This window comes from Oreochromis niloticus, linkage group LG7, assembly GCF_001858045.2.
Source record: "Oreochromis niloticus isolate F11D_XX linkage group LG7, O_niloticus_UMD_NMBU, whole genome shotgun sequence".
In the NCBI taxonomy this organism is placed as follows: Eukaryota; Metazoa; Chordata; class Actinopteri; order Cichliformes; family Cichlidae; genus Oreochromis; species Oreochromis niloticus.
The window spans coordinates 35,972,918-35,996,240 of NC_031972.2; the positions used below are offsets into that span (position 1 = coordinate 35,972,918).

Genomic DNA, 23,323 nt, shown 5'->3' on the forward strand with positions numbered 1-23,323 from the left:
TTAATATCAAAGCTGAATGTTTTTGGAAGTAGTTTTTAGTTTGTGTTTAGTTTTAGCTATTTTAGGGGGATATCTGTGTGTGCAGGTGACTATTACTGTGCATAATTATTAGGCAACTTAACAAAAAACAAATATATACCCATTTCAATTATTTATTACCAGTGAAACCAATATAACATCTCCACATTCACAAATATACATTTCTGACATTCAAAAACAAAACAAAAACAAGTCAGCGACCAATATAGCCACCTTTCTTTGCAAGGACACTCAAAAGCCTGCCATCCATGGATTCTGTCAGTGTTTTGATCTGTTCACCATCAACATTGCGTGCAGCAGCAACCACAGCCTCCCAGACACTGTTCAGAGAGGTGTACTGTTTTGCCTCCTTGTAAATCTCACATTTGATGATGGACCACAGGTTCTCAATGGGGTTCAGATCAGGTGAACAAGGAGGCCATGTCATTAGTTTTTCTTCTTTTAAACCCTTTCTTGCCAGCCACGCTGTGGAGTACTTGGACGCGTGTGATGGAGCATTGTCCTGCATGAAAATCATGTTTTTCTTGAAGGATGCAGACTTCTTCCTGTACCAGTGCTTGAAGAAGGTGTCTTCCAGAAACTGGCAGTAGGACTGGGAGTTGAGCTTGACTCCATCCTCAACCCGAAAAGGCCCCACAAGCTCATCTTTGATGATACCAGCCCAAACCAGTACTCCACCTCCACCTTGCTGGCGTCTGAGTGGGACTGGAGCTCTCTGCCTTTTACCAATCCAGCCACGGGCCCATCCATCTGGCCCATCAAGACTCACTCTCATTTCATCAGTCCATAAAACCTTAGAAAATTCAGTCTTGAGATATTTCTTGGCCCAGTCTTGACGTTTCAGCTTGTGTGTCTTGTTCAGTGGTGGTCGTCTTTCAGCCTTTCTTACCTTGGCCATGTCTCTGAGTATTGCACACCTTGTCCTTTTGGGCACTCCAGTGATGTTGCAGCTCTGAAATATGGCCAAACTGGTGGCAAGTGGCATCTTGGCAGCTGCACGCTTGACTTTTCTCAGTTCATGGGCAGTTATTTTGCGCCTTGGTTTTTCCACACGCTTCTTGCGACCCTGTTGACTATTTTGAATGAAACGCTTGATTGTTCGATGATCACGCTTCAGAAGCTTTGCAATTTTAAGACTGCTGCATCCCTCTGCAAGATATCTCACTATTTTTTACTTTTCTGAGCCTGTCAAGTCCTTCTTTTGACCCATTTTGCCAAAGGAAAGGAAGTTGCCTAATAATTATGCACACCTGATATAGGGTGTTGATGTCATTAGACCACACCCCTTCTCATTACAGAGATACACATCACCTAATATGCTTAATTGGTAGTAGGCTTTCGAGCCTATACAGCTTGGAGTAAGACAACATGCATGAAGAGGATGATGTAGACAAAATACTCATTTGCCTAATAATTCTGCACTCCCTGTATAAAATATTTAGCTTTTATTAAATAGTTATCTGAATCTTACAACCAAAGTTTGTATAATAATACACAAGATTGGCTGTAGACCATTGTTCATCATTCAGAACACTGTGTAAAAATAACAAAAAACAAAAAGTGAATGCACAGCCGGCTGTGTGGGTACACCAACCATGTGTGAAAATTGGTCCATAACGTAATGCTTCAAAGCGTGTTCATGCAAACATTGTCAGGTCTGCCGTGGTACAATGGGACTTCTGCTCATGAACCTGTGTGCACAGCGTCTGCAAATCGTCGCTGTACGAAGTAACTTCATCTTTACACAAAACTGTAAGCTGTCATCTGTGAAGCGTGAGTGGTGTTTGTTTTTACCATAGTTCATGGTGGAGAATGGCTGCTCTTCTGAGTTTTGCTCTCTGTAGCCGTATGAATGGGAAACTACAGTGATTAGCAGCGGCATAGGCACACATAAAATTTCTTCTGAAATTTTCGCTTTCTAGTTTATTTTTTAAAATATAAAGGTCATTGATAGTGACACACAACACCATTCTTTTTTCACTTTCTGAAGCAGAAAGAGACGCTCAAAATCTGACTTTTTTTGGCTGGAGTTCGTTCAATGGTGAAATATGAAACAAGGGCGCCACCTGGTGGACAAATAAAAAAATTACAATTCTAAGGCCTTGACTCCAAAATGTCCCCGACAGTTTGACAATGCAACTACAATCAGTCCTAATGATCGTGCAGTGAAAAACAGCGTGTATAATGGGTTTCAATGGGGCGTTTTTTGGCTCTCGGACCTTGAGTGGATGGCGGTTTGTAGCTTAGCCACTTTAAGCTAATCTAATGAACTCAGACTGCAATTTTAAAGTTAAAAAAAGTTTGGAAAGTTTGGCTACATTCTATTCAACACAGTGAAAATGGCTTGAAATAAAAAAAAACAAAGTCGATGAAAAATGGCTCCAGGACCCCCAGAGGGCATTAAAATAGTTTGGCAAATATTCAGGGTATAAACTATATATCTTAAAGACTCAAGTACTTTGTCTGAATTATTCTCCCAAATATTCAATTCAAAACGAATATAAATTAAAATGGGACTCAAATAAGATCAAATATTTAGGTGTCTATCTAACTAGTGAAATAAGTACACTATACGAGGCAAATTATGTAAAGATAAGTAATACAATTCAAAAAGATTTGATTAAATGGGCTCCACTTGTCATGGACCTCAGCTCAAGAATAGAGGCAATAAAAATGAATGTGTTTCCTCCGACTACTGTATCTATTCACTTCATTGCCAGTCCATATACCAGAAGCACAATTTGGTAGATGGGATAAGTTAGTCAGTAGATTTATTTGGAAAGGGGCAAAGCGAAGAATAAGATTTAAAACACTCCAATTAAGAAAAGAAAAAGGAGGACTTGCCCTTCCGAATTTCAAGGAATATTTCTATGCAGCCCAGCTGAGATATATTGTTTACTGGTGTTCACCGGATTACACCTCAAAATGGAAGCATATGGAGATAAATTATTGCTCATCATGTCATCCACGAGCAAGATTGGGAGAGGAAACTATCCAGTCTACGAACGCAAATCTTATTACTGAATTCACTATTAAACTCTGGTGGATTATAGTGAAGAAATATAGAATTATGGAAGACTGTAAATTGCTGATGTCACCTGCATATTCTTGAAAATTCCAAAGTGGACAATGGGATAGTACATTTTTAAGATGGGTCAATAAAGGAATTACAGCAAAGTGCACATTAATAGACGGGAAACATTCAAATCCTTCGAGAATCTACAGAGACAGTTTGGACTGGATAAATCAGATTTATTTAGGTACTTTCAATTAAGACATTTTTACAATACAGAAATTAGGAAGAAGCTCTGGAGAGAAGGAAGCCAGATAATAGAAATAATAACAGGTGCATATAAAAAACCTCCATAAAGAATTTTATTGAAATTATATAATGGTCTGCAAAATTTGAATAGGAAGGAAACATTATATATTAAACAAAAGTGGGAATCTGAATTACATCTTGAGTTGTCAGAGGATGACTGGCGATCCGTTTGTCTCACACAGCATAACTCCACCAGCTCTAGACGATGGAGAGAATATGGCTGGAAAAATGTGATTAGGTTCTTTATTACTCCTTATATTAAAAGCAAGCAGCTGAAAACACCCCAGCGATGCTGGAGATGATGTGGAGACTGGGACACCAATCATTCTCATGTGTTAAACCTTACTGGGAAAGCATTGCAGTAACAATGAAGAGAGTGCTGGGGTATGACATGCAATGTATTTTGGAATATGGGAAAATGTAAGAAAGGAGGACCATTACTTGTTTAAAATTATGTTGCTGTCAAGCAAAAAGGCAATAATAAAAACTGGCTGAAAAGTGACCCTTTAAAATTGATTGGACTGCTGTAATCGAGGAAATATATACAATGGAGAAAATGACCTACACTCTGAGACTGAAATCTGACAAACATCGAAAACAGTGGACAAAATGGATAGCCTATTAGACTCACTCAGCCTCATAAGGCAGGGACCTCTCCTACAATCTAATTTTAGTTTTTGGTCCTTTGAGGTATAGGCGGATGGCCGGGCCCTGAGAGAATGGGGTCCTTCTATTCCCCGCTCTGGGATCAAATATGCTATGATTGTGGATGGAACTGGACCTGCCGGGGAGAGGACCAGATTTCGGGCTTTGTTTGGCAGTCTTCATATGGATGTAAGGGGCTGGGTGGATGATGTTTTTGGGACGGGATTGATAAGACAGTACTTTGGGTATTCTCTGGCTCCATCTCTATATATATATGTGTATAATTATTCTTTATTTTCTTTTCCCCACAGATTAGGTGTGCTTTATTCCTTTTAGTTTGTTTCTTTTGGGTTCCTTTTTCATATTTTTGTCTGCATGTACTATAAAAGTGGAAAAAGTACAAAAGAAAAAGTAAAAAGAAAAAAAAAAGAAATCTAGTACTGAGGTGTATCATTGGAAATAGTTTAGTATTCATCTGTAAAATTAACGGAGGAGGTGGCAGTAAAAACACAGTGGGGTTGAGCCCAGGTGAGCTGTGATGTCATCAAGAGCGCTGCTGTTCCAGCTGTGGAATAATCACACGTGTCCTGCCACTCGGGAAGTCTGGACCTGTGAACTGTGTCTCTGGTACTGACACAGCCAGTGTCCAACACCTGGCACAAGCTACGCTGTGGCATACAAAGACACAGGTGAAACCAGCCATCACTTGAATGCAATGATTGATTGATTGATATACCTTTATTAGTCCCACAAGGGGAAATTTCATAAGAGAGCGCCGCCATTGCGCCATCTTACCCTCCGACCATACATACATTACACAAAAACATCACATGGGGAAGACAGGTCAGAGAGGTATAACAATGGAAAATACACCACATCAGGAAAGATAAGGAGAAAAAATACTCCCCCCAGACTGAGCTCCAACAGGGAGATCAGTTTGAGAACAGAAAAAAACACCTCTGCACATAGCACATGAAAAAACTCTTAATACACCAAAGAAACACATGACAAGCAACAGGGGTGGGTAAAGGGTGAGAGACAGCCAATGTAGACAGTACATCCGGGCCTGCAGCCTATGCGCTGGTCTCCATGATCCACCGTCAGCATCGGCGGGGAATAAGCGTTGAAGGCGTTTGGAGGGGGATGAGTGTATGTCTGCATGTGTATATATGTCTGTGTGTGTGTGTGTGTGTGTGTGTGTGTGTCTGTGTGTGTGTGTGCGTGTGTGTGTGTGTGTGTATGTGTCCAGAGTTCAGCTGAGACAGTGTCCTTCGCCCTGCCAGGCTAAGTAAACAGTCTTCCAGCCAACCCAGGTGGCCTTGCATAGAAAGGGAACAACAGTCTAAACACAGTCGTTATCAGGGTGTAGTTGTTCAGCTCCAGCCTTGAGACCACAGCTGGCACCAAAGGGGTCTCCGCATGAAGTGATGGTGGTTTTTAACTTTTCTGCGAACAGCTCATATGAATTTCAAAGCTGTTCTAACACACTGGTCTCTCAATCTCCCGTTGGAGAGCCGCGAGCCTCGCAATACTTGCGTTCTGTGATGTTGTCATTCTTGTGCTCAAGGAGCCGATTCTGAAAAACTCACGACAGTGTGCCTCCCTGAGATGTCTTCCAATTTGCGCTCAGAGATGTTATTCCGAGCGAGCCCTTCCAGATGTAATCCAGTTTGCACTCAGAGGTCTTGTTCTGAGTATTCACAGCAGCCGTAGCTTCTCCAAGATCTTATCCGTGCTGCATTCAAAGAGCCCATTTCGAGAAACTCACGCCTCGTCCCATCGTTTCAATCCCAGCGGGCAGCCTTGTGGGGGTTTGAACAGCCGGTTCCGCTTCCTTAATTCTTCGATAAGCCAGGGCCAAGCCAGCTCCGATCAGCAAGAACCCTGTTATCATGGTTCCGAATAGGTAGATATCTTCAGCAGTCAGGCTCACCCGAGCCCAGACTTCTCGTTGAGAAAGGGGTGTCAACTGCATTCAGGGACCAGTTGATCCAATCCATAATTCTCTTTTAGGTTTTAGAGAACAGACTGTGAGAGAGTGTTCCAGGGAAAAGTAATACAAAAAACACAAGACTAGACAAGGACACAAGAGGCTAAGCAGGGAAGCTGAGGGAGAGGAGAGGAGAGGAGAAAAATTTTCCTCAGAGTGAACGTGGATAATAACGAGGACTCCTGTTTATGCACTAACAAGACAAATTGCACATAGACACAGATACTCCAGCCCACTGGTTCCACCGATGAGAAACTGTTGTGCAGTGGAAGGAAGTGGTACCGTATCACCCAGTATCCAGTAGGGTCACAGTCACCACGCATTCCAGTCTGGAACCTGCCCGACACAAAACAAGAGGGTTAGAGGATGAGCCAGACTGCGCTGAGTGCAGCAGGGCTACGGGTCAGTCAGCCTCTCACCTGTCGGCTGCAGCACAGGACATTTTGTTGATGCTGATGAAGTGGAAGGGGTGCAGACGCATGCGGATGTGGAAACCGTCCTTACCGCAGGTCTTCACCATGGACTTGTTAGCACAGATACGGGCAGCTTCCAGAGCTACAGGGGTTGAAGCACAACATGCATGAAGTTAGAGGCACCGCTGTTTGCCAACAACCCTGACTGACTGCAGCATTAACACGAGCCAGACAAACTGAGGAGGAGGGGCTTACTGAGGTCATCACACGAGCGAGAGCTGTGCTCTGACGTCTCTCTGAACCCAGGACTCAGACTTTACTGTTCTAACCTGGAACCACAGCCGCCTTTATTTCCCCTAAGACCCAACACTGCAGCTACCAGGCTCAGTGGATCCTCCACAGTAACGTGGTCATGCAGACAGCAGTGCATGCTTCCTTACTGAGTAACGTGCTCAGGGCGCGGCTGAGCAGCCGTCCTCCTGTTAGCCACTGTGATACAGCAGACCCTCCACAGACGAGTCACACATTAGCACCAAGTCTATCTGCCTAATGCACTGAACCTGTGACGAGCCCAGTTTAACGTTCCTGGTGCCAGTAAGCAGCTGTGGCCCAGTTTAACTGGCTCATTCCTCATATACACGAGTCTTTATGTGGCAGCTTTAAAGCTTGCAGAGAGAGCGTGTGCTGTATACTAGGATAGTTTTTATATATACAAGCTGTATTAGGTTACAAACATCTCACAGCTATACAATAATAGTTTCCCACAGTAGTAATCAGTGCCCCCCCCCCCGAACAAACACTGGGAACAGCCAGTGATCTAAACTGGAAAACGAGACTGGCTCATTCAGCTGTCTTCTTTTCTTCCGAGTAACAAACCTGCAGACTTTTTCTCCTCTAACAAAACGTTTAAAGCACCCTGGTCTTTTAACCAGAGAGGCCATCGTCTCACTGTCGTTATTAGTAAACTGGCCAAAGTGTGCTCCTACAAAGAAGCACACACGTTACCAACCGGTGTGTTAGTCGTGGCTCCTGGTCTCCTCACCTTCTGATGACAGCTGCTCGTACTCATCAGAGACCATGTGGCCGCACAGGGGGAACTCGTCCACCTTGGCCTTCTTCCTGCCCAGGTCTGAGGAGAACAGAGGATAAGAACACTGAAACTCACACGTCTGCATCAGCGAGACCAACTCATGGCCTTTCCATCAGCGCCTACTCAGATCGACTGGAGTCACCTAACGCGCGGCTGTCGTCATAGCAACACGTCCAGAATAAACTTGTGACACAAACACTCCAACAAAGCTGGACGTGGAGAACGTACCTGCTGCTCGGTCTGCGGCACGTCGCCAGACTCGGGGAACAAGACGCTCTCGTGATGCTACTGACCAGCCAATCGGTGGCCTGCAGTCTGATGACATCATATTTTAGTGCCTGCTCGGATCGTTTGAAACCCGGGCCAAGCAGGTACTATAAAGGTACCTTTATAGTACCAATTAAATGTCAGTGGCAAGACATTTTTAAAACATTGAAAGAATACAGAAACAGTCAGAGTTTTGTTCAGAGAACTACGTGCGCACGGGTGAGTGATCGGGTAATACTCACACCGAGGCTTTGCAGTCAGCTTTATTTATACATCGCAACATTCCCTGTTTTTTCAGACTTTAACAGACAATCTGGGCATGTATAGGACACAGTGTGTGTGTGTGTGTGTGAGTGTAGTTTCTATCTCGAGGGAGACAGAAGCCAGTTGGTTCCTGTTTCCAAGGGTGTCTGCAAGATACTTTTACAGGAGTTAGCGATTACTGCAGGGCTCATGTGTATGTGTGTGACAAGAAGCAAAGACAAAACATAAAGATATGTGAACACTATGTGCTTTTCAGGCCTTTCTTAACATAAGCATATGAGTAAATGAAACATTATAAGGAAAAACATCACAAAATCTCTTAACACTGGTACTACTATGACCTAATGGAAAACCGTGCTGAGCCGATCTGAGTAGGTATCAATGGAAAAGCAGCTTTAAAAGGGAAACAGTGATGACCAACTAAGTAATTGTGAGCCACACAGCAGGATTTTGTCTCAGTGGTCCCTTAAAGCACTCAGCACCTCCCAGCTGAGGACATACACAACCAAAGAGTCACTGTCTGCAGCCTTTGCACACCAGAACCGCACCGCAGCGAGACCGGTCAGCTTAATAAGCTGCAGCACTCACAGCAGCCCACTGTGACAGTTCAGTCCAGAGGAGTGACCGTAATGTCACCTGAACATGGTCCAGCTGTAGTGTTACAGACTGAAACAGGAAACATGGAGAGAGAACGTACCAGGCACACCCCTGCAGAAGCGGGACTTGGGGTACGGCTTGTTCTTGCAGTACCTGTAGCTGTGAAAGGAAACACACACGTCACCAACACTGAATCTTTGTGTAAGAGTTGGACAATCTAACAACGCAGCTGTAACACCATCTGATTGACTGTAATCACAGAGTTTATGATGTCAGAGCAGGAAAGACGAGACAGAAAAACTAAAACAGCCAGACTCTGTTCAGACACACATTAATCCTGTGATGTCTGACCTGGACCTGTGAGACTGCTGTAACCAAGTACTCTTCAAAAAACGACAATTATCTCTTTTATCTGATTGTTCATCAGCAAAACTTGTTTCAAGCATAGAAACAAAGTGTGTCTGACCTCAACCACGTCTATTTAAACCTAACAGCTAAATATAAAAGTGTTTTCTCCCAGCAGGTGTTTCAAACCAGGACAAAGAGGAGAACACACGGCAGCCTACCCTGGAGTCAGTAACACAGCTGAGACGGATTCACACTGAACCTTCAGGCTAACGTGTCACACCGACGATCAGCACATTTCCTGTTTTACAGCCGTTAAATCAAAACCAACAACTCATTTATAAAAGAAACCGCGCAGGGAGCACTCTCACAGTAGTGATGTGTCGGTCGCGAACGAAAAGGCTCTTAGAGCCAGATCTTTGACGTGAACGACGCGAGCCGGCTCCTTATCGCGAGCCGCTTCACTCCGCACGCGAGCCTTGTGCTTTGTGCTGGGCAGAGGGGGGAGGGGCGGTAGTTACAGTCGCAGTAGCACAGGAACAGAGCGGGAGGGAGAGAGAGAGAGAGCCAGGGACAACAACATCACATTAGAAAGGTATAGTAATCATCCACAACTATTTTCAGTTGCAGATGATAAAGGATTCAGAAAGTGTATTCATGCAGGCCCATATGACAGAGAATGTGCATGTTCATTTTGTTTTCATGTATATTTAATTGTGTTGTGGTTTGCAGTGTTTTGTGTTGTTTCATTTTAAATTTGTTTAAAAGGAAAAGGCTGAAAATTTAAACAGATAAAAGTTGAACTGTGACTAGTAGGTTTGTGTATTATATGATTTATTTATTAAATTTTATTTATTGACTCCACATAAAAGTATATTTACGGTGGCTCCTTGAGACAAAGCACGTACAAACTTCAAAGCAAGTTCAAACCCTGAAGCGCGTACAAACTCCAAAACACGCAAAAACTCCAAAACACGCAAAATCTCCAAAACACGCAAAAACTCCAAAACACGCAAAAATGCCAAAACACGCAAAAACTCCAAAACATGCAAAAACTCCAAAACACGCAAAAACTCCAAAACACCCAAAAACTCCAAAACACGTACAAACACAACAGAAGAGCTCCAGGATGCTGGGGCAGTGTTGCGCTTTTGTTACCTAGAGGCTACACAAGCCAGCAAGTACCAACGACCGGTGTGTGGTAGTAACAGGTAAATGAACATTTTCTTTTAATTATTTGAATATATATGAGTGCTTGTGTATAAATAGACAAACAATACACAATTGTCTCTAGAGGCCACCGCATATATTTATATATAAACATATATAAATAAAACCACTTTTTTACATTAGCAATTCCTTTTGTGCATAATTTTATATTATTGTTAATAATAAATTAATTAAAGCAACAAAACAACCTGAAGACCCGGTTTGGAGCCAAGAGTCGGTTCTTTTTAGTGAGCCAAGCCGAAAAAACCGGTTCTCTAAAAAGAGCCGGAAATCCCATCACTATCTCACAGTCAGGTGACCTTCATGGGCTTATAACAGGGTCAGAATATTTGGTGAGGGAATTATCGAATACCACAATAAGCTGTGACTCGGAGCGTTTAAGTCTCTTCACGGCTTCAAACAGACTCTGGCTGCGGCTGAAAGTAGTAGCATTTAGCTCGTACTGTTATCGCACCGTGCTAGCGTGCCCCGTGGACGGACTGCTTTACGGTGCTCGTTGTGAACTGTTACGAGTTCGAAATTGAGGACGAGAGTAAAACAATGATGGTCCAGAATAGGTCGGTCAAACAATTGATTTTAATGAATACACGCAGCATGGGGAGATGTAAACTGCAACACATCAGTTGTAAATCCCCGTCCAAAAATACACTTCAGATTGCTTTTATAACATCAGGGTATTATAACGCCCCCTCTTGCGTTTACAAGCACATTATTTGCATCTTAAGAACATTGTTTGTCTCCTCTACAGACAATGATCTATTCTAAGAGATAAATGCAGACACAGAAGTTCCCCTTTCTGACATCCTCTTCCAAATATGGTGATGATCTCAGGCCTTTGAGGTCCCCATGGACTTGTCGTCCCTCTGTCACCTGTTACTAGGCAAACTCAAATGCAACAAGAAGCTGAATACATTCAGGCCTTTGCTCAGCTACTATTTTACTGTAACAATATACTCAGCATATAAGCTTTTAAGATTATAGATTTAACTTTGAATGTCAGGTCACGTCACTCATGAATGTCAGGTCACGTCACTTCCTGTTTGCCATTTGTTTGAAAGTTGTGTTTTGATCGTGTCCTGTGGATTTTTGAAATTTGGCTATCAATTTCTGGAGCAAAGACTCAAATTGTTGGAACTTTGGTAAAACCCTGTTTGGATTAAGACTTTGACACAGGATATTGGACTGGACTAACGGAGTTAACGAGGTAATTGCAGGCTAGCCAACACGTTACCAGGCTAACAGCTGACTGAGGAATCAGCTGACTGAACCTGCTACCAGGGTAACCAGAGAAAATGGGGCCGAAGAGGACACCGACAGCTGAGGAAGTCGAGGACATTAAAAAGTCTCTTGACTTCATAATGGAAGAAATCTCCACTATCAGGTTGCAGCAGAAAAATATCATTGAAATTGTGGAAGAGGTAAAGCTCCTTCGCATCCAAAACGCCGAAAAAGATCAAAAGATTGCATACCTGGAAAGTAAGGTCGCTGACCTGGAACAATACTCCAGGATAAACGACGTCATCATCACTGGGCTCCATATTAAACCCCGGTCATACGCTCAGGCGGTGACCGCTGACAGCAATGAGGATCCTGGAGAGCTTGAAGTTAGCTACACGGAACACCAGGTGGCTGCTTTCCTGCGGTCCAAAGGGATTGACCTGGACTGTAACTCTGTCGAAGCATGCCACCCTCTTCCCAGGAGGAACGGCATCATACCGGCTATTATATTAAGGTTTGTAAATCGAAAGCACAAGATTACGCTGCTGAAACAAGGAAGAAAATTAAAAGGATCCAATGTCTTTATCAATGAACATCTAACCAAACACAACGCTGAAATAGCCAAAAAAGCGCGACACCTTAAGAAGCTGGGAAAAATCCAAAGCACTTGGACAACAAACTGTAAAATATTCATTAAACTAAACGGATCACCAGAGGAAGCCAAAGTTCTGACCATTAAAAACATGGTGGATCTCGAAAAATATTAGTGAACAACACGATCTGGACGGCAAACAAGGTAACAGACAACCACACACTCACTTATGACACACACTGGAAGGAAGAACTCAGATACATCTGGAAGAAACAGCTGCATCATCCAGACAGTTGCAGAATATGATCAATTGGAACTGAAAACATTTAACTATATAGATCACAATACACAGGACTTGGAATATGAAATAGATCCAGACAACAACTTCTTCTCATCTAACAATAACAATTGCTGCTACTATACAAATAAAGACTACAATCAGAGGATTAAAACTGAGAATAAATTATCAATTATCCACTTTAACTGTAGAAGTCTCTATGCTAATTTTAATCATATCAAAGAATATCTTAACCAGTTTTCACATCCATTTAATGTCGTTGCCTTATCAGAAACTTGGATCAATATGGAAAAAGGAACAGACTTTGAACTGGAGGGTTATGAATTCACATTTATAACTAGGCGAAACAAAGGAGGAGGAGGAGTGGCCTTGTATGTGGACAAATCCTTGAAATTTAATGTGGTGAAAAAGATGACGATGGTGATTGATAATGTACTAGAATGTATTACAGTTGAAATTTGTAAAGAAAAAAGTAAAAATGTAATCATTAGCTGTATATACAGAGCTCCAGGTAGTAGTATTGAGACATTTAAAGACTGGATAGAAGAAACATTTATTGAAATAGCTCACAAAAAAGTTTTCATTTGTGGAGACTTCAATATAGATTTGCTGAACCCAAATAAACATATAACCACTGAGGAATTTATAAACACAATGTACTGTATGAACCTATTCCCTAAAATTACTAGACCTACCAGGATCACATCACATTGTGCAACTCTCATAGACAACATTTTTACAAATGACATTGAAAATAAGACTGTAAGTGGACTCCTGATTAACGACATAAGTGACCATCTTCCAATTTTTACAGTCTATGATAGGAATTACAAGATCAATAAAATGGACAGTAAAAAAGAGTACAGACGAGTAAGAACAGAAGAAAGAATGAATGCATTTAAAAAAGATTTATTGAAAGAGAACTGGGGTGAAGTATATCAGGAACAGGACGTTAATAGTGCGTATAATGAATTCCTTAGAATATTTACATTACTGTACAATACTAACTGTCCAATAAAGCAATATAGTAGGAAACATAAATATATGGACTGTCCTTGGATAACAAAAGGTCTGCAAAATGCATGTATAAAGAAAAATGCTCTATACAGAGAGTTCTTAAGAACGAGAACTAAAGATGCTGAAATCAGATACAAAAGATATAAAAATAGGTTAACTAATATACTTAGATTTAGTAAAAAGGATTATTATATGAAGCAATTACATATAAATAGAAATAATAATAAAAGATTATGGGAAATACTAAACAATGTTATAAAACGTGGGACTGGACAAAATAACTATCCCAAGTATTTCATTTGTAATGACCATGAAGAATACAATATGGATGTTGTGGCAAATAGTCTCAATAAATTCTTTGTAACTGCTGGACCAAATTTAGCAAGAACAATCAGTGATCCTGGGAAAGCACAGGAAAAACCGGATACACTGATTGACAGAAATCCATATTCTATGTTTCTTACAGCCGTTGACGAAAATGAAGTTTTTGAAATTGTCAAAAAATGTAAAAATCAGAAATCTTTGGATTGTAATGATATTGATATGATAGTGGTTAAAAGAGTCATTGAGGCTGTTATAAAACCGTTTACATACATCTGTAATTTATCATTTCAAACTGGTCGATTTCCAGATAGAATGAAAATAGCAAAAGTTATACCTCTATACAAATCTGGCAACAAACACCATTTCACAAACTACAGGCCTGTCTCTTTACTGCCTCAATTCTCAAAAATTCTTTAAAAACTGTTTAAAACCGGCTGGAAAAATTTATAGATAAACATAAACTACTCACCGAGAGTCAGTACGGATTCAGATCAAGCAGATCAACATCATTGGCACTATTAGATTCAATAGAATACATCACAAATTCCATAGACAAAAAGCAATATGTGGCTGGGTTATTCATAGACTTGACAAAGGCATTTGACACTATAGATCACGATATATTAATAAGAAAACTGGAACGTTATGGTGTCAGAGGGGTAGCTTTAGATTGGGTCCGGAGTTATTTAGGTGACAGGAAGCAGTTTGTGAAATTAAATGGTGGTTGCTCCTTATGTATGGACATTGCTTGTGGTGTACCCCAAGGGTCAGTTTTGGGTCCAAAATTCTTCAACTTGTACATTAATGACATCTGTAAAGTGTCCAAAGTATTAAAAATGGTTCTCTTTGCTGACGATACAAACATTTTTTGCTCTGGTGATGATCTGCAGAATTTATTGGAGGATATGACTAATGAAATAGGTAAAGTGAAGTTCTGGCTTGATAAAAACAAATTATCATTAAATCTAAACTTATGTTATTTGGAAATAGTAGTTTAAATACAAATGCAAAGATTCAAATAAATGGTGTTGATATTGAAAGAGTCAGTGAAAATAAATTTCTGGGGGTAATAATAGATGAAAAACTTAACTGGAGAGCTCACGTAAGATATATTCATTCCAAAGTATCACGTAGCATTGCAATACTAAACAATGCAAAGCAGATATTCGACAGAACATCACTTCATATTCTATACTGTTCACTGGTTTCACCATACTTAAGTTATTGTGCAGAGGTCTGGGGCAATAACTATAAAACCACATTACATTCACTTTTCACTCTTCAAAAAAAAGCAATTCGAATCATCCACAATGCAGGTTATAGGGAACATACAAACTCACTATTTTTGCAGTCTGAAATATTGAAAATGGATGATCTAGTGAAATTCCAAACAGCACAAATTCTATTCAAAGCAAAAAATAAAGAACTGCCAGGTAATATTCAGAGTATGTTTTTTTTGAAAGAAGGAAGTTATAATTTAAGGGGTTTTTGTAACTTCAAATCAGGGAAGGTACGTACTACAAGAAAAAGCTTTTGTGTTTCTGTTCATGGGGTGAAACTATGGAACAGTCTGAATATGGAATTAAAGCAATGTCCTAACATAATACTGTTCAAAAAGAGTTATAAAAATATGATTTTCTCGAACTATAAAGAAAAGGAAAATATTGAAATTAAGTGAATGTCTCTATTTAAAAAAAAAGGAAAAAAAAGAAAAAAAAACAATTAAAAAAAAAAAATTCATGATGTAATATTATAGTATAAAGTATATCAGAAATCTGTTCACTATTTCTATTACAAATTATATCAGTAAGGAAGCTGACTAAATATTAACTGATAATTTATGGCAACGGGGTGGGATTAAATAAGTGTTTACTTCTTCCCACTCCCTTTCAACATGTAAATTAATCAGAATGTTTTGGGGGTTTTTTGTATGTATTTTGTATAGTATATATATATTTTCTTTCTCTCTCTTATTTTCTTTTCTAAATGTACCTGTATATTGTTCACATGTTGAAATAAAAAATTAAAAAAATAAGTAACTCAATGACCTAAAGTGGTTATAACTGCACCTGTAATAAACATGTTAATATGTGATTATGATAACCCCTGTAATACAAATTATAACATAATGCCAGCAACTTCAATAACTGCTTGGATGAAATGATAATTAATGCAATGATAAAGATGATGGTTATGTAAAATAATCCCTGTAATTCCACAATTCCCTCTCTTGACGTCTCTTCCAGAGACGTCACTACACCATTTTCTTGTGTCACTCCTCGACCCACTCTGTCACCTCTAGATCCATTAATGGCATCATGGGCCCCGAAACCACCATTCCCAGGCCCACTGCCTTCACTCTGACCCTCTCTAGCCGTCCCCTGACTCGGCAAATCAGACAATAACTTCATGTCATCTAGGTGGTCCAGTAATAAAACCCAGCTCCCACTTGAGAACACTTCATGCTTAAGTGGTCTCTGCTCCTCTTCTGGGTCCCTCTCTTGTGGAAATCTTCTCCTGTAAAGGATAGAAAACAAACAGCTTCTCTCTGCTACACCTCACTAATCTACTGTGTTCCTCTAATGTTCCTTTAATTATTCAAACTTGGTTCACAATATCATGTTCTGGGCTTTATCCTTTATATTAACTTTACTTAATCTCAATACTCTTTATGTGTGTGAGCAACGCTTTTAGTTCTAATAAACACACCCAGGGTAAACTATACACCATCCCCATGTCAGCCTAAATCTCCGCTAGAAAGCACACTTCAAAATTTCTATCAGGATTTATGCCTCTTTTTGCTTCAAGCATATACATAACATGCAAAAATTACTGTTAATGCCAGTTAGACAAGTTTCCATTATCTACAACATTTTGTTTCACCGTCTCAGTAGTTGCTAGGCAGAAACAAAGCAACATGTGTTCCACCTTTATCGTATAAAATAAATCTCTGTCATGTTTGTGTCTGTAAGCATTTTTGCATTCATTCATTACACTCCACGCCATCCCTACAAGTTAAGAGCTATACAGTTAAAAGCTAAAGGAATTTCAGGCCCTTGGCCTCAAATCAATACTGTCATATGTGTTGATGAACTCTATATGTCTGTAAGCATGCGCAGCCTTCAATGCTCTGTCATCTTGCACAATAAATTGCTTGGACATAACGCCAACCAAAGCTTTTGACCTTCAGTTATTGACTTGAGCAACATTTCTTTAATAAACACAAAATGCAATGTGTATGAAATCATTCCTGTGTATGTAATCTTCAATACTATTCATTTGGGTCAGTAACTCTTTTAACATCCTCATAAAAAGCTCTCCTCTACCCTAGAAATAAATCTGTTTAATATCTGTTTCTAAAGCCTACATTATAACAACTTATCCTAAAAATCAAAAAGAAATCATACATTTTCTACTCATAAAATCTTCACTTATTTTCCCCAAAGCATATCCTTTATTCAAAAATGTCCCGCAATTTCCCTTTAAGTTTGATGTACAACTTCTCATGAACACCGGCATTTTATCTTCTAAACAGGATTCAGTTCATTTTACTTTAAAAATAACTTTATTTAAAAATAACAATCTCTGCCCCACCCATACGGTAAAAAAATATATTTTAAAATACATTTTGAAATATATTTCAAAATATACAAAAAATGGCCAAAAAATATATGTGCTAAAATACATTTTAAAATATATTTATATATTTTGAAATATATTTTAGCACATATATTTTTTGGCCATTTTTTGTATATTTTAAAATATATTTTAAAAATATATTTATAATATATTTGAAATGTGTTTTAACACATATATTTTTTGGCTGTTTTTTTTATATTTTGAAATATATTTATAAAATATATTTCAAAATACAATTTGAACTTATTTAAAATCATTCAAAAATATATAAATTTAACTCTTCATATATTTCTAAGAAAACACATTCACATGTAACAGCTGAAAGAAATCTTTATTTGATGTTTAAAACATACATATAGCATATCAATCAAGCAAGGAATATTCATTTTATAATTTTAATCTCATTACATACTTAAACATTCTAAAAGAAACACAGACACACATATACATATATATATATACACACACACACACACATATATATATATATATATACATACATATATATATATATATGTATATGTACACATATGTGTGTGTATGTGTATATGTGTGTGTGATTGTGTGAACATAAGTCAACATACTTTAAATTTAATTTCTTTTCCTTTTCCAGCAGTCTCAGTTCCCCCAGCTTTCACTGTAATCCTCAAAGCCCTTCTGGACACATTGGGAAACCTCTTCCTTACCGCCACTGTAACAAATAAAAAGTCACAGTTCTATTACTTTTATCAGAGTTAAAATAAAAATATGATTTATGTTAGCTGGCTTCATTTAGCAAACAGATATTTCTGTTTATATAGATACAGATATTAATACAGATATATTTTACGCATAATTTTACCTCTTTTTTTTCCTAGATGGAAAGTCTATCCAGTTCACATTACAGTAATGCTAACACCCCTTTTGGTTGTCTCTCCTTACCCTCCAGCATTCATAAATCTGCTGACCTTCTTTGTCTGAGACCAACCACTACAATGCATCATCACCTATTTGTATTGGTAACTTACTTTACAACCTATTTTAATGGTTGCAAAGTAAGTTACTTGTGCTGTATGCAATTTTAGATACTGTGAAGGATAGAAATATTTTCCTGCTATTATTTGCTGCTATTTTTATAATCATCATTACCGTTTCATGTTAACAGTGATGTTGCTTGCCCAGATGCATTCAGATGTTCAAATATATTGGTATTATATCAGTCTTTATTACAAGTCCAGCAAGAACTACTTTAAACTGTTGAGTTGAATCTATAATTTTAAAGGCTTTTGAATGTTCTTATATTCTTATACTGAAGTCTTCAGTGGGTGAGAAGCTGACTGCAGGCTGACAGGAAGTTATAGGCTTTTGAAGTTGCATGCTTTTGCAGAAGTGAAACTGAAACCAGAGTTTAACTGCAAAGTTAAAGAGAAGTTAAGATCATTACACACAGGATGGCTTGAGCCTGGTTGCTTGAGTTGAGGTCAACTAAAGTTCAGAGAGCATCTGCGCACAGACAGACAAGACATATACACACATACAGACACAAATAGAGAGGTCATGACACAGACATAGCCTACACAGCAGGCACACACACACTCACGCACACACGTACACACCATGGTAGATTGACTTGAGTAGGTGAAAAGTCAAGATGTATTTTTGCTGCAAGTGCAAGTTCTGTCGGCATATTGTTAGATGCTTACAGGAAGTACACTAGATGTCCCAGGAGGCGAGCGACGACGAGCTGAGGGGAAGCACCGACCCGAAGACAATGTCCCTTTTAAAACTATGTTAAAAGTCATTGTGGTTTTGGAGTGACGTATGCTTTGTTGTCCTACTCCTATAAAACCTTGTCTAATGATTGTAAGTGCAGTTCGACGCTGAAATCTGCACAGCGGTCGGGCTCACACATGTGTTCATTAAAATGCCGTCTAAGTACACCAGGCTGGATTTGTGTTATTTTCAGATCCCTCTCTCAATATTTTTGAACCTTAACAATACACAGAAAGTCTTCACTTACTATATATGGCTGTCATAGTGTCCTTATGAAGGGCAGTTCTTCACTCTGCGCCGATGTCCGTTTTGCTCTGTCCTCCTATAAAAAGCATGAACATTTGAGTGTTTGACTAGTTTTAGATTTCCAAAAATCTGATATTTGTACAACTAAACATTTGAACTACAATGATATGCTATTGAGAGATACTTTTATGGGTACTTTTTGGTAAAGGAACTGGTGACAGAGTTGTAGGCTTTTTAGAATACTATTAGCTAACCATTTGAACTGACTTTCAAAGCTGTTTACCTTTTAAATTGCTGTGGATCAAAACCTCCAGTGGGAAGGCGGCCATTAGAAGAACACGCACCATTGAACCTGAAAATAACAAAAACAAACAAAAAACAGAACAATATATAAGAGTCAGGCAGAGTAATAAATCTCTTCTGAAGCAATATAGTTCATTTTGGGTGAAAAACAAAACATTCCTCTAAAATATATATACTGACATCAGCCATCAACATCATGATTGTAATTATTTCCTTTTTAGTACATCTACTGCTGTGTGCATGTGTCAAGCACTACGACTGTATCTATGCATATAAATTCACCATATATATCCTGCAAAAATGTTTTGTTATAGTAAAAAAAGGCAAACAAACAAAGGCATTCAATCAGAGGTGAGAAATTAATTGGGAATATCAATTATAGGTGAACTATTCTTTACCTACCTACTAGCAATCATATTTGAATGTAAAATAAAATAAAATAAATAAATAATAATAAAAATAACATGATGTAATTAAAATGCACAACTTACATTAAGGAAATCTGCATTTGTATCCACAGGCTAAAAGTAAAACAGTAAATGTGTTAGTAATAGTACAGGTATCTGTAAAAAAAATAAATAAATAAAAAAAAATGAGGCAGTAACTGTGACTCTTCTAGTGGGATGCTAAATGCAGAGATTTATATTTACAGTATAATACTGCATGTACAGGTAGCTGTGTTGTGAACTGTAACTGAATATTAGAGAATCTCAGAGAAATTAAATGTATTTATTTTTGAATTTATCAATCATAAAACCGTCTGTTTTGAAGGCCTGTTACGATAACAACTTTTTGTTGGTCTGTATATTGCCCCATAAACAATTGCGACAAGTTATGTCATTGTCATTTTAAGACCATTTTATGTCTTTGAATGTATAATCATAATATAACACCATAATAATGCAAGATCTACACACTTTCAATTGACAAACCAACATCTAATTCTTAAAATATTTAGATCATGGAAATTAGGTATCAAAATATTAGATACCATAAAAACTTGAATAAATAGTAAATTTTCTAACAAATAGAAAACAATGTTATTTAATGTTATTGTGTTGTTATTATTATATTTTATTTTTGTAAATATAATGGCAGATAAATTGCATCATTAACAATTATTGAGGTCATGTACATGTATTGTGTGTTAAGTCGATATATCGATTATTGTGATAGGCCTACTGTTTTGGTATCATAACAAGCTTGTCAAACATGCATGACCACTAAGCAATGTCTAAGCAGTAGTATTAGTCTGAATGACAACAAACATAACTAGTGTTTTGGAAAATCTGTTAGAAAACAGTTATTTCAATAATTATGATTAGCATGTGACACAGACACTGCATAAAAAACTACAACAACAAATACTTACTTTAGGAGGATGGGGGAGGGCAGCATGAGGTTGAGACTTTGACATCTGTAAGAAACAAATTCATGTATTACAAACAAGTCACTTAAAAATACATTAATGTGGCAGATGCAGTGTATAAGTACAATCAGGGCTGTCACAACAATGGGGTGGGGCCAAGTGGCTGCAACCCTAGGTACAATGTGCAGATATATATAATTACATATAATATATGTGAATAAAGCAAGAATCAGTTTAGGTTAGTCACTGTGCTGACTGATGCTTGCTAGGTTTATATGATTGCAAACTGCACAAAAACAACAACAGCAACAACATTAATGACAATGACAAACAAAATTACTTACATTTATGTAAATCTCACATCAGGAAGATCTGCATTCGATTTCATGGGCTGAAATAAATAGGCAGAAACATTACTGCTAAAAAAACCAAAAACTCTAAAAAGCCTAAAAATGACTTAAAAAGCAAGGAAATGTGGAACATTGTAATTAGCGAACATTAATAAAGCATAACTTTGCTTTGTTTCTAACCTTGGTAAGTAAGTGCTCTGTAGCCAGAAGGACAGGTGGGATTTCTGTGAAAGCCAAATTAAATGTGAACAGGTTTTGATAGTTATTGTATATAACAAGTGTAAACAGTTTTATTTGTATTTTTTCCCTTTCTGAGAAGGCAGAATAATAAGAAAAGGCAAAAGTACGTCACAACATAATTAATTAAGTTACATATTTTGATTACCACATTATGGAAGCGTGGAGCTGCCACCCAGGCAAAAGAAAAATAGAGCTATATCACGTTATAACATGAAATGTTTATTGTTCTAACATTATGCTTTTCATGTTTGTATAATATAATATCACGTTATTACAATATACATAATTATCACGTTCGCACAATATTGTACGGACGTGATAATTATGTACATTGTTCGTACAATGTTGTTCAAACATGTTGTTCAAACATGAAAAGTATATTGTACTACTAACATGATAGTATATTGTTAGAACGATAAACCTTTCACGTTATAACGTGATATACTTATATTTCTCTTTTGCCTGGGTGGCAGCTCTACGCTTCCGTGCCAAATAAGCGAGAATAAAGTAATATTATATGAGAAAAGGCACCTGCTAGCTTGATGATGGAGGCTTCATAGACCGGCCACCCGTCTTTTGGCTTCTTGTCGCCACTCCACCAAATAAAGGTCCGTTTCCTCCATGCCGGCTAATTATTCATCCTCATTAAAATCTCGTATATGTTCAGTTGGCAGAATTGAGAATTTTACATCTTCCAGCTACCTAATTAACGCGAACATAATCGGCTTGTTTCTTCCCATCTCCCGTATCCGGCCGTTCCTCTCACTGTCGGAATTCGCGCCTCAGAGACGTCGTTATTTTTCAAAAAAAAAAAAAAGGAACAAAGAAAGAAACAGCAACAACTAATAAAGAGAGTTTGTGCACGTTCATTGCACATTTGTGGGAATGTTTAAATATTTAATTTTTATTAATTACTTTTCATTATATCTTTATTTTTTAAACCACCATGGCAATGCGCATGCGCATACTCTCCTGCACGCACAGGGCTTTGGAGTTGACGTAATGCCGCAATGCATTGTGGGAGCGCAGCACCATCTTGGCTGGCCACGAATCTAAACAAGATTGCTACGAACCATTCTGAAACGTAGCTCAAAAGAAAATGACGGTATAGAGACAGATTGTGTCCAGATGCAAAGAGACGGTACTTGATTGTTGAAATGTGGACCCGTATGAAATACGGCCGTGGAGTAGAAACCCTGAAGACCAAACCGCTATTGACTTAGCATGATCTACTCTCCTACCTTGTCTGTGGAGTCAGCGCATACACGGCGCACCAATTTCGCAATTATAAATCTCTGGAGGCGCACATCCAATTCACCAAGGACTGGTTACAAGATTTGGCTATTTTTAAGCCTCCACGTTGTGAGTACGCCGTCATTCAAGCAAAGGTAAGTCAGCTCGAGTACTGCGAGTAAAATGTGTTTGATTCCCCCTGAACATTCAGATTAGTGCAGCATAAATTCATTCATGAGGGGAAATTACAGTGAGAACATGTGGAGGCTCTGTTAGAGGGATAACATAGTGAGTTCAGTGCATTGATGTGACATTGTCCTGAAGGATTTAGTTATTCTTTATGGTTAAAGAAATTGCCCTAATTAATTCATATTTATTATAAATAATCCTAATTACACATCTTGCTTCCTTGTTTGTGTCCTGTGTCCTAAAAACACATTCTGTTTTAGTTTTATACATTGATTAATGACCTGCAGAATCTCCTTATCATATTAGGTGTCCATAATTGTCACTTAAAGTCGAACATTATGTTTTCTCCCT

The 23,323-nt window shown here is 38.5% G+C and overlaps 1 protein-coding gene, 1 long non-coding RNA gene and 1 other non-coding gene across 3 annotated transcripts in view; 1 reads left to right on the top strand and 2 right to left on the bottom strand.

Moving 5' to 3' along the window:
* Positions 1-23,323, top strand: part of LOC100703853 (HLA class II histocompatibility antigen, DRB1-8 beta chain) — a 222,926-nt gene that overhangs the window by 101,889 nt on the left and 97,714 nt on the right. The gene's annotated exons all lie outside the window — the stretch shown is intronic.
* LOC112847616 (small nucleolar RNA SNORA70) lies at positions 8,479-8,611 on the bottom strand. Its single transcript, XR_003221253.1, has one exon. It is a non-coding gene; the product is annotated as a small nucleolar RNA SNORA70 (small nucleolar RNA).
* LOC102081086 (uncharacterized) lies at positions 17,855-22,256 on the bottom strand. Its single transcript, XR_002062839.2, has 8 exons — positions 22,082-22,256; positions 21,491-21,534; positions 21,305-21,351; positions 20,964-21,008; positions 20,083-20,112; positions 19,572-19,640; positions 19,290-19,364; positions 17,855-17,981 (listed from the first exon to the last, which is right to left on the bottom strand). It is a non-coding gene; the product is annotated as an uncharacterized LOC102081086 (long non-coding RNA).